This window comes from Leptonychotes weddellii, chromosome 5, assembly GCF_054177405.1.
Source record: "Leptonychotes weddellii isolate Sample4059 chromosome 5, ASM5417740v2, whole genome shotgun sequence".
Classification (NCBI taxonomy): Eukaryota; Metazoa; Chordata; class Mammalia; order Carnivora; family Phocidae; genus Leptonychotes; species Leptonychotes weddellii.
The window spans coordinates 117,292,940-117,303,441 of NC_138373.1; the positions used below are offsets into that span (position 1 = coordinate 117,292,940).

General features: G+C 42.4%; 1 protein-coding gene across 25 annotated transcripts in view; it reads right to left on the reverse strand.

The window, feature by feature from the left end:
• The window catches only part of LOC115940598 (uncharacterized), a 404,464-nt gene that overhangs the window by 222,265 nt on the left and 171,697 nt on the right, over positions 1-10,502 (reverse strand). For 9 of the 25 annotated variants that reach the window (XR_014145785.1, XR_014145782.1, XR_014145779.1 and 6 more), the window contains one exon: positions 2,904-3,052. The exons of 13 other annotated variants lie outside the window; for them this stretch is intronic. The gene's annotated coding sequence lies outside the window, so the exon portion shown is untranslated. Of the gene's footprint in view, positions 1-2,903; positions 3,053-9,833; positions 9,916-10,502 lie in introns of those variants that run through there. 3 more of the 25 variants (XR_014145778.1, XR_014145776.1, XR_014145803.1) reach the window with 3 other exon arrangements.

A 10,502-nucleotide genomic window follows, 5' to 3' on the forward strand; every position in this document is an offset into this window, starting at 1 on the left:
AACATCTGGACTCTGGTTTGGGCAATGCAGAACTCAGGAGGAACTGGGACAAACTAGAGGTTAAAGGACCTTCTCCCGGTTCTGGGCTCTAACCCAGATTCTGGGCAGATTCAGCCTCTAATAATGTCTAAAATGAAACTCTGCACCAGACAGGTGGGATGGGAAAAAATGAAGTTGATTTAAAGGAAATGAGAAAATGCCAAGGGAATAATTCTGGCATACTCGAGTTTGTGGGTGGAGATGAGGATCTGCTACTACAATAATGTGTGCTGCATTTATATTCTCCCCACTTAGGGGACAGCTTATTTTATGGAAGATGTGTCATTGAAGTCTATGTCTGTGTGGCATTTCTTTTGTCCTAAAGCCAAGCTGAAGTTTATTATGCTCTGCTGAGCCACTAATGTCTTGCAGGGTATTTTTAAGGCAATTGATGACACCACAGAAAGAGCAGGATCAGAATTTGGAAGACCTTTGGCACAGTCTTTGGAGAATGGACAAATATGAGAAGAAAGGAATCTAATAGGGAAAAAATCAATTCACTAAAAGAAGAAGAGTAAATGGGGGAGAGAAGATTGAGTTTGAACATGACATTAGCTACTTAGTCACTGGATCAGAGGACAAACAACAAACCAATAATTCCAGTCAACCCCTTGTATTCTTTTTTCTCTAAATAACACTCCTCCTCTCATTTTAAATCTACCCAGATCAGAATTTTCCTTTTGCTCCCAGAGTCCGCCCCATCCTAGTGAGCCCACTTCATTTATTTCTTCATTTGGAAAATATTTTTTGAATCCTTCCTAGTGCCAGCCATCATATATATAAAGAAAACACCACACAATCCTTACCGCAACAACAAAAACAATCCCAGTGAAATCTATTTCCTTCTTGTTCTAGGCGCACAGCTAGATGAAAATAGGCTAAGAGAAGATTAAATAAGTTGCCTAAGGTTATACAGCTAGTAAAATTGCAGAGGGGGATTTAAACTTAGGGTAGGGCAAGGTTCAAATGTAGATGACAGGCTCAAAAACAGACCGTTAGCTGACCATTCCCTGTATCTGAATTTTCAAAAAAGGACTTCACTAGAAGGGAAATCCCTAAGGCCTGGCAACCTTCCCCGAGGTTAAGTAGGGCCAGGTGACAGTCTAGGCCAGTAGAATGTGGGTGGGAGTGATATATATCACTTCCTGGCCTGACCCCTAAAAATCTCTCACAATCCCCTAATGGGCTGTATTTTTCCTCATCTATCAGCCAAATGCTAATGAACCAGTAGAAGATTCAGAGGACGTAGCAGCTGAGGAAATCACAGGATGGAAGAACCTGGGACCCTGAATGACTGTGTGAAGTAAATCAACCCCAACTAACTCCCATTGGACCAGACATGAGGGCAACAAACCTACCCTTATTATTTTAAGCCACTGTGAGAGTTGAGGTTTATTTGTTTCAGGAGTTAGACTACCATGACTAATACATGTGTCCTTAAATAAAGTCCATAGTCCAGTAGAGAAGAGGGGAATATAAAAATATCACACCCCATAATAAATACTTCCCTTGGATACCTCATGGGATTTGTGAACTCTTTTTGGTATCAGATTCATAGAATTACAGCCCTAAAAGAAAGCATGACGGATCCTCCTAAATGTGATACTGGAAATAGGAATAAAACACACAAACGTTCTAGGGGCCAGGCTTCATATGCACGAGTGTGAGAATTATGAGAAGCCACCAAATGTGAGATAATAGGGCAACACAGGAAGTGGGTCCAAACTAGAAAATGACATGCCAAAAAGCAATCATATTGACTCCTAAAGACCTTATTGGCTAAATAATAAATGTCTACTGGTCAATTTGCCTATGGAAGCCACAGTTACCATGTGAGAGATTTCACTTAGATGTTTGTAGATGGCCCATTCTAGCTCTGATTGTCAAGAAGTTCTTGGGTGTATGTTTCTCATCTGTTGTTCCTGGGGAATATCACCTGAAGGAAAACCTTCCAGTCCAAGATGCTGTTTCTGGATCTTCGTGCTTTATTCCTTCAAGACCTAAAAGTTTTGATTTCCAAGAGTCCAAACTATTAACTTAATACATAATTATTGACAGGATCAGCTATATAATTTGTGAGGCCCTTTGCAAAATGAAAATGTATGGTCTCCATTCAAAAAGCAGGGGAAAATATGATTAAAGATACTAAAATACCAGGGGCACCTGGGTGGCTCAGTGAGTTAAGCCTCCGACTCTTGATTTCGGCTCAGGTCATGGTCTCAGGGTCTCGAAAATGGAGCCCCTAGTGGAGCCCTGCATCAGTGTCCATGCTCAGTGGGGAGTTTGCTTCTCTCTCTCTCTTCCTCTGCTCCTCCTCTCACTCTCTCTCTAATATAAATAAATCTTTAAAAATAAAATAATTGTTAAAAAATGATACTAAAATATTAACCTTTTTCTTTTGTGGTTTCTCTCCTGATCTGTCATGGTGTTTTATTCAATGTGTATTTAATATTGTTAATTGCATTTAAACTCATCTGATTTAATTTAATTTTGCTATTTAATGTCATGCTCCCTTGGGTACAGGGATGCGCCTGGGGAAATGTGATCTCTGTAGGCACCTCGGGCCCCATTCTGGACTCACTGTGTAGCACTGCGCCTGATATATTGGGGACCAGCAAGTCCTCCAAAGGCACTGCAGCCTTCGCACCAGGATGCGCTTGGCTCCTACATCAGGTGTGGGTGAAAGGCTTGCCGCGGTGGAGTCGCCCACTAAATGCACTCGTGGAGCTACCCGTCCAAGGTGGGACAGCTGCTGCCATGCCCTTTGGGGAGATGCTGCTGGGCACAGGTACCCCTCTTCAACCTTTCGGCATCCATGCCCAGACCCCAGCCAGAGTCACAATCCCCCTACCCAGACCACCTACCTTACTTGCCACCCAGAGCACTACAGGTGGGGAGTGGGCAGCCAAGAACCCAGAGAGGCAGGAGGCGCAGAGGTGGTGGGAAGTGGGACCACATGTGAGCAGAGGCTCAAAGTGTCCTGCCCATGCTCCACTGTCCCATCAGACTCCATCTACAAAACACAGATTCAAAGATAGGATCACCAAGAATTTCAAGATGGTGACTACAGAGCATTAACACCAAGTGTGGAGTCCTTCTGAGTGGGGGCCCCATGCCACTGCCCATGAAGCCAACTTTGATCATGGATCATCTACCCCACCTGCTAAGCACCAGGGATAAAAATAGACCAAATCCCTACCCTGATAGAGTTTCCATTTTAATCCAGTCCTTACTGAAATGCAGATGAGCGTGGGAGGGGTCACACCTCAGTGAACTGTTTAATCATAGGGGAGGTTAGCAAATGGTCAACTTTTGAGCCTTTCGTGAAGATTTCAACTTTGCAAAGCCCTCGGTTTGGACCCTGCTCTTCCATTTTCACTGGCGTGCGATTTACTCAACACTCAATACATTGGGCAATTTACTCAACACTCTTTAAGCCAGTCTCCTCCTCCGTAGAATGGGAATGATAATAGTATCCCTTTCTATAGGCAAAGAGCCTAGAGGGGCACGTGCTCATGTTCATTATTCCTGTTTTCTAGTAGTAGGAGTGATGGTGGTGCTACTATTGGCTTGAGCTCAAATGACCTGAAATAAAGTGCATGAAATTGGAGGAATGACAGCAGGGAAAAGGAGACTATTCAGGTGGAGGAAGCATCTATCTCTCTGCAGCTAAATGACCCAACTTTGGGTTATTTTTCCTTATTTAATGCCAGCTGAATTAGATTGTCTCCCTTTTCTCTTCACTAAGTTGACTGAATGATTTGGTGCTGCGTGAAAAAGAATCTAACAGAACGGCTTTCTTTTATTTTCATTAAAGAAAACTTGTTTTAAAGTTAAGTGAAGCACAGTTTATTTCTGATTTCTAGAGGCAAGGAAATGATCATGTGTCATGGACTTTTCACTATCCTATGAGTCATGAAATTTGGCATTTATGTTCACTTGTACCATTGGCCTGTTAAGTGCATTCTCTTTAATCTCTGGAGAATTGTAGTGGTAACACTTGTCACATTCCCTACTGAAGTATTTTGAGGATTAGGTCAAATTCTTAAAATACTAGCAATTTAATGAAAGGCATTTGCTTAAAGAGGAGAAAAACCAATGCAGGAATTCTGTTTCCTACTTTTAAAAAGAATCCAGGAATTGTTTGAAATACAGCTGGATTTCTACACATCTTGATTGTGCCCTTCCAGAAAAGCATTCATAAGTCTGGAATTTCCCAGGGTGCTTTGCCTGGAATTAGTGTTGAATTACCAGAAAATCAATATGACACGTAGTATCCATTTATGTAGATAGTAATTCAACACACACACACACACACACACACACACACACACACACATCTCATTGTGGAGCTCCAATTCAGGAGAAAAAGGAGTATCCTAACCAGAGATGGAAAGGATTCATTTCACAAGTTGTTCTATGTAATCATCTCCAGTTGGAAATATAATATGATTAAACACAATTTCTATAGTTTTTATACTCATCCTGAAAAATAGATTCTGTATTTTTTTCAAGGTTTAAAAATTTTATTTTAGATTTTCATTCATCATGCTATTCCCTTAAGTTCTGCCTAGTATACCATGAATATGAACTGCACCTGATCTAAATCATCCCCATTTTTTCCCTCCATCTTCCTTTCTCCTACTCCGAGTGTGTGTGTGTGTGATTTCAGCAATTTTCCTCTAACAGAAGTCTGAGCTCCTTTCTGAGAGCGTGGGTGAAGTCTCCACAAATCTGGTCAGGAACCACTCCATACTGTGTATGAGGATTTTCTTCCCTGGGTCTGCATGTTTCCACGCTGTCAGAAGTCCTTTTCGTGGCTGGCTGAAAGCCCAAGATATCTAGACCATCTTGTAAAATAAATCATTTCCATCTCTGGTTAGTACACTCTCTGAAGATGCATGTGCTAGGAAGAGATCACAGGGTTAAAAACTCAAAGAGCTAGAGGAAGGGGAGAGAAAGAGAAGGGAGCCTGGGAAGAATGAATAGAAAACATTTGGTTCTTCATCTGGACTGAGTTAATCACTGTACCTTCAACGAGAGCCTCAAGAGACCCCAGGAGAATTCCTGGACTCTCTCAGGAAACAGATTATTCCATCTGAGTGAAATCTTTCTTGGAAAATAAGTTACACAGAGGGAGAGAGAGGGAGAGAAAAGAATTCTTCAGGCTCCCATATGTCTCTTTCAAATGATTTATCCTTTCTCTGGAATACTTGAGCTTCTTCATGCCTTGGGTTTATTTTGTTTAAAAGAAAATTCAAGCGACTATCTGGAATTCTGCGACCTAGATTCTGCCCAATTTTGGATTCCTTCAGAAATGAAATAGGTAGTAATTATCAGGCACCATACTAGAATGCTCTGATTTTTTCAAGGGAAAATGAAGAAGTGACTCAGTATCTCCTAATTTAAATTACCTCCAGTGTTAAACAAGGCTTTCAAAATCCACTGATATTTGTCATGAAGGTTCAGAGTGCCCAGGAGTAAGCTAGCACATTCTGTTGTGTCTGTTTAGGGCCAGTTACAATATTTATGGCCTGCCTTCCACATTCGACAGAAATACCTATAAGTTCTGTGTATGTGCATACGGAGGAATACTTAGATGCCCTGTACTAATAGTTCTGTCCACCCTTGAAGGCCTTTGTGGGGCTCCTCATTGCTAACTACTCCTCAAGAGAGGAAAACAGGAGGCCAGGAGATGGCTGGGAAGAGAGGCTAACATGTATTTGGAGGACCGCTGGGTGCCAGGTACAAAGCACAGAGGCTGAGATCGTTTGATCTCGTTTCTGCCACTTATAGATATGTGAATTCAGGTAAGTTATTTAACTCTCTAAGCCCCGATTTCTTCATCTGTAAGATAGGAATATTTATACTATTTATGTTAGATAATAGCTAACATTTTTTTGAGGGCTTTTTGTACCAGGCACTAAGTGCTTATGTGTGCACAGAACCCTCCGAAATAGGTACTAGGGGTAGAAGCGAAAATTTAAGTAAAGTGCTTAGCAAATAAGTGTTCGACACTAGCTGCTATCATTAACATAAATATTATTATATAGTGTCTTAGAGATATAACATATCTCAGTTAATTTTCTCAAAAACCCTATAAAGTTGGTATCATCCTTCCTATTTTTTGCTCATGAGGAAGCTCAAGGAAGTGAAGTCACTTGTACATGTTTACTTAGATGCTAAGAGAGAGCGCAGGAGGATTCAAATTCAGGGGTCTGATTTTAAACTTGTTCTCTTTTTCCTATACTGCAAAAAAACATTTTTTCCCCAACTCATGCTATAGAAACATTGTCTTCCGCTCGTGGCTATCGGATTTCCCATTACTGTTTATGGCTCTGCCTCACAGGTCTGACCTCGGTCCCAACAGCCTTATTGAGAAGAGGGATCGGCATTCCGGGGCACCGTGCCTGTGGCAGCGGGTGACGGTATTTGCACAGACAGGTTTAGGTGTTGCTGACATTATGCACCCATCTCCAACTCCTTACCCAGGGGAGCTCCTGGTACCCCCACCAGCGGCACCGCCACCATCACGTCGTCCTGACTAACCCCTGCTCATCTTCCAAGGCTTAGTTTGAGCGCCATGTTCGTAGGGAGGCCCGCCCTAAACACTGATCCTCTTTCATTTAGTCATTCATTCAGCAAATATTTACAAGAGCCAAGTGCCTGATGTCAGGCAGTCTTCGGAGCACAGTATTGAAACTCCCTGTCCCTGTGATGCTTTCATTCTTGTTTAGGTAAGGTTCCCCACAGCATCCTGAAATTAGCATTTATAACCTTGTGTGCTTATGGTTATTTATTTGGAAGAATTTAAATCAATACCATTCATGTTCCCCGAGATCCTGGGATCGAGTCCCCCATCGGACTCCTTGGACGGCGGGAGCCTACTTCTCCCTCTGCCTGCCACTCCCCCTGCTTGTGCCCTCTCTCTCTCTCTCTCTCTCTCTCTGACAAATAATTAATAGATAAAATCTTAAAAAAAAAAGAATTTAAATCAATCCCATTCTTCCCCATTAATTTCTAAACCACACGAGATTTTCTCCATTAGTTAATGGAGCTTTGCACATAGTAGGCACTCAATAAACATTTGCTGAATGACTGACTTGCAATAGGCACATGAATTCATCTTTTTTCCGGGAAGCACTAGCAATGGGCATTCTCAGTACCGATTCCCAGGAGCTCCTAGGGTGCTGTGAGCTCAGACATCCAGCCTGGGAGAAAGACAGAAAAGGTCCATAGTCTAAAAGGGAAGGGCTCCATATTGTGACCTACTTCTTGAAAATGATCTCTCCCCTGGGGATGTGGAGACAGAGGGGTTTTCACAGAATGCTAATGCACATATAGATTGGTACAACCATTCTGGCAAGCAATCTTGCAGAATTTAGTCAAATGAAGTATACACACATCTCGTGTTCCAACAATATGGTTCCGGGGTATATGTCCCAGGGATACTCTCACACAGGTCTATGGGAAGACATATGCACTGATGTTAACTGCAACATTATTTGTGGGTGTCTGTCCATCACTGGAAAGCAAACGGGTAACGTGTTGTGGAGGCACAGGATTGGCACCTTAGGCAGTAGCCAGGAACAATGAATTAGATATACATACAGCAATATGGAATCTAGCAACACACAGCCACACTCAAGTCTAGTGGAAAAGCCGGAAAACAGAATGAGATGCTTAATGTAACCATTCATGTAAGTTAAAAATCCAAGAACAGAAAACATTGCATGTTTTGCAAAAATGCTTGCAATTAAAATATCCACACTAAATACATTAAAATGATTGCCTCTAATGAAAGTAGCATGGGGGGTGTGGAGATAAATGGAAATTAATTTGTGTAATAATAGAGCTTTTTACATAAATTAATTTATAAGTCAAATAAGGGAGAGGGCTTGATGGACTATTGATGTCACTGAATAGAAGATTCAAAAGCAAACAAAAAATGTTTTTCACGGACGCCTGGGTGGCTCAGTCGGTTAAGCATCTGCCTTCGGCTCAGGTCATGATCCCAGGGTCCTGGGATCGAGCCCCACGTCGGGCTCCCTGCTCCGCGGAGAGCCTGCTTCTCCCTCTGCCTGCTGCTCCCCCTGCTGTGCTCTCTCTCTCTCCCTCTCTCACAAATGAATAAATAAAATCTTTAAAACAACATGTTTTTCAGAGCATCTGCCCTGTGGCACCACTTGCCAGACTTGTCTGTCTGTTGTGTCCATTCCTGATGGCACCTGTAGGTCGTACGGCTTGCAGAGAGACTTTGATGTGTTTTAAATTTGTTTCTTCTTCTGTGATGGTCCCCCTTGCTCAGTTTTCACCGTGGAAGCCGCTTGAGGACTCTGAGTTCCCAGTGAACGCTTCTGTGCCGCTTACAGAGGAATTTGGCACAGGAAGCATCACGGCAGCTGGCTCAGCTGGTTCTGCTCCAGGAAGTCGCTGTGTGAGTGAGCCATCTCTGTCTTGCTGAAGATGCAGAAGCCTAGCCTGCTCAGTCATTCAGATGTGGCATCTGGGCAAGGCCCAGTCTCCCCGTCATAGAGAGATGTTGACGTGACTCCCACTTGTGGTCTGGATCTTGATGTCACGTTAGTGCAGCTATGGTTCTCGGGCTGTATCTGGAGTTTCCTGGACACAGACAGGTGTCTAACGTTCCTTCGTCCAGCCCTAGCACTGTAGTTGTCCATCATGGACGTTGTTGTCCTGCCACAGCCCCTGAATCACTTTGGTTCTCCAGGCCCCAGAGAAGCCACAGCATGGCAGTGTGCTGTCGGGCCCTCTCCGTATTGCACCAGGCAGCCAGGCTTCTCAGAGGGCCAGCCTCTCCGGTGTAAAAGCTGTTGGGTTGAAATAGCCTGAGGGGCACCTAGACTCTATTCTGGGAGCTCTAAGCCCAGAGACTCAGAGTACAGCCTGGACAAGCCAGACTGAGGGAAACGTGGGCTGGGTAGAACGGAGTACGCCGTTGTGCTGAGCTAGTCTAGCTTGGGACAGAGACAGAGCCCCTTACAACGGTATCAGGAGGGCCCCATGACTCTAGGCACACATTCCCAAAGGGCCTCAAATTTTGATTTTGGATATTTTGATTTCTGATATTATCTCCAAAGATGTATACAGCCAGATAGAGTTGGAAGAGGAGGGACTTCACGATACCACTTTAAAGCCAATCATAGGCCTGCACTCCACCACTGTACTGTACGCTATGCTATGGGATGGTCTGTATGCAGTGCAAGCCGACTTTCCCCACGAATCCTATTTGTTATATACAATTGTATACAATGTTTTTCTTGATGATAAAAGCAGTAATTTGTTACATGAGAATAGTTCTAATAGACTACAGATTTTGGAACCCTCTTTAGTTATTTCTCCTTTAAAAAACACATACATGTATGCTAAGAGCTTCCAAAAAAAAATGGAAATAACCTGAACACCTCAACCTCTGAGAAGCCCATGGTAGAGGACCCAGCACAGCAGATGTCATGAAGAAAAAAGTGGTATAAAAAAAGAAAGAAAGAAAGTGGTATCAGATTTAACTAGAGGGTTAAAACTAAAGGAAGAAGATAACCAGCTCTCACTAGCTAGTTCTTGGAGAATTTTTGTTGATGTGAATTTTTTTCTAATTAAGGAAATAATAATGCATACTCCTTCCTGAAAATTCAGAAAGCACAGAGAAGTATAAAGATTAAAATTAAGCTGACACTACTCAAAAATAATTTCTGTAGGGCGCCTGGGTGGCTCAGTTGGTTAAGCGACTGCCTTCGGCTCAGGTCATGATCCTGGAGTCCCGGGATCGAGTCCCGCATCGGGCTCCCTGCTCGTCGGGGAGTCTGCTTCTCCCTCTCCCACTCCCCGTTTGTGTTCCCTCTCTTGCTGTGTCTTTCTCTGTCAAATAAATGAATAAAATCTTTAAAAAAAAAAAAATTAAAATTAAAAAAAAAATAATAATTTCTGTAAAAATTGCACTGTTCAGATTTGTTCTGTGTGCATGCTTACACACACACACACACGCACGGACACACGCACACACGCGCACTACACACGTCCCCCTCCTCTGTAGAATCAGAGGTCACAAAGTCTTTTTCCACTTACTAGTCTATAAACATCTCTTTTTCCATGTCTACAAATATAGAGCCATATCATTCTAATTCATGGTGTCATACTTCTCATTGTGTAGATATGCCATAATCATTTAACAAATTCCTATTGATAAATGTTCAGGTCATTTCAAATTTATCAGTACTGTAAACTCTCTGGTAATTAACATCCTGTTTGTTTATGGTAACACATCTATCCAACTATTTCCTTAGGGCAAATTTCTAGGGGTGGGACTTCTAAGTCAAAGACTTTTATTTTAATTTTTTTAATTTATTTTTTAATTTAAATTCAATTAGTTAACATATAATGTATTATTTGTTTCAGGAGTACAGGTCTGTGATTCATCAGTCTTATATAACACCCAGTGCTCATTA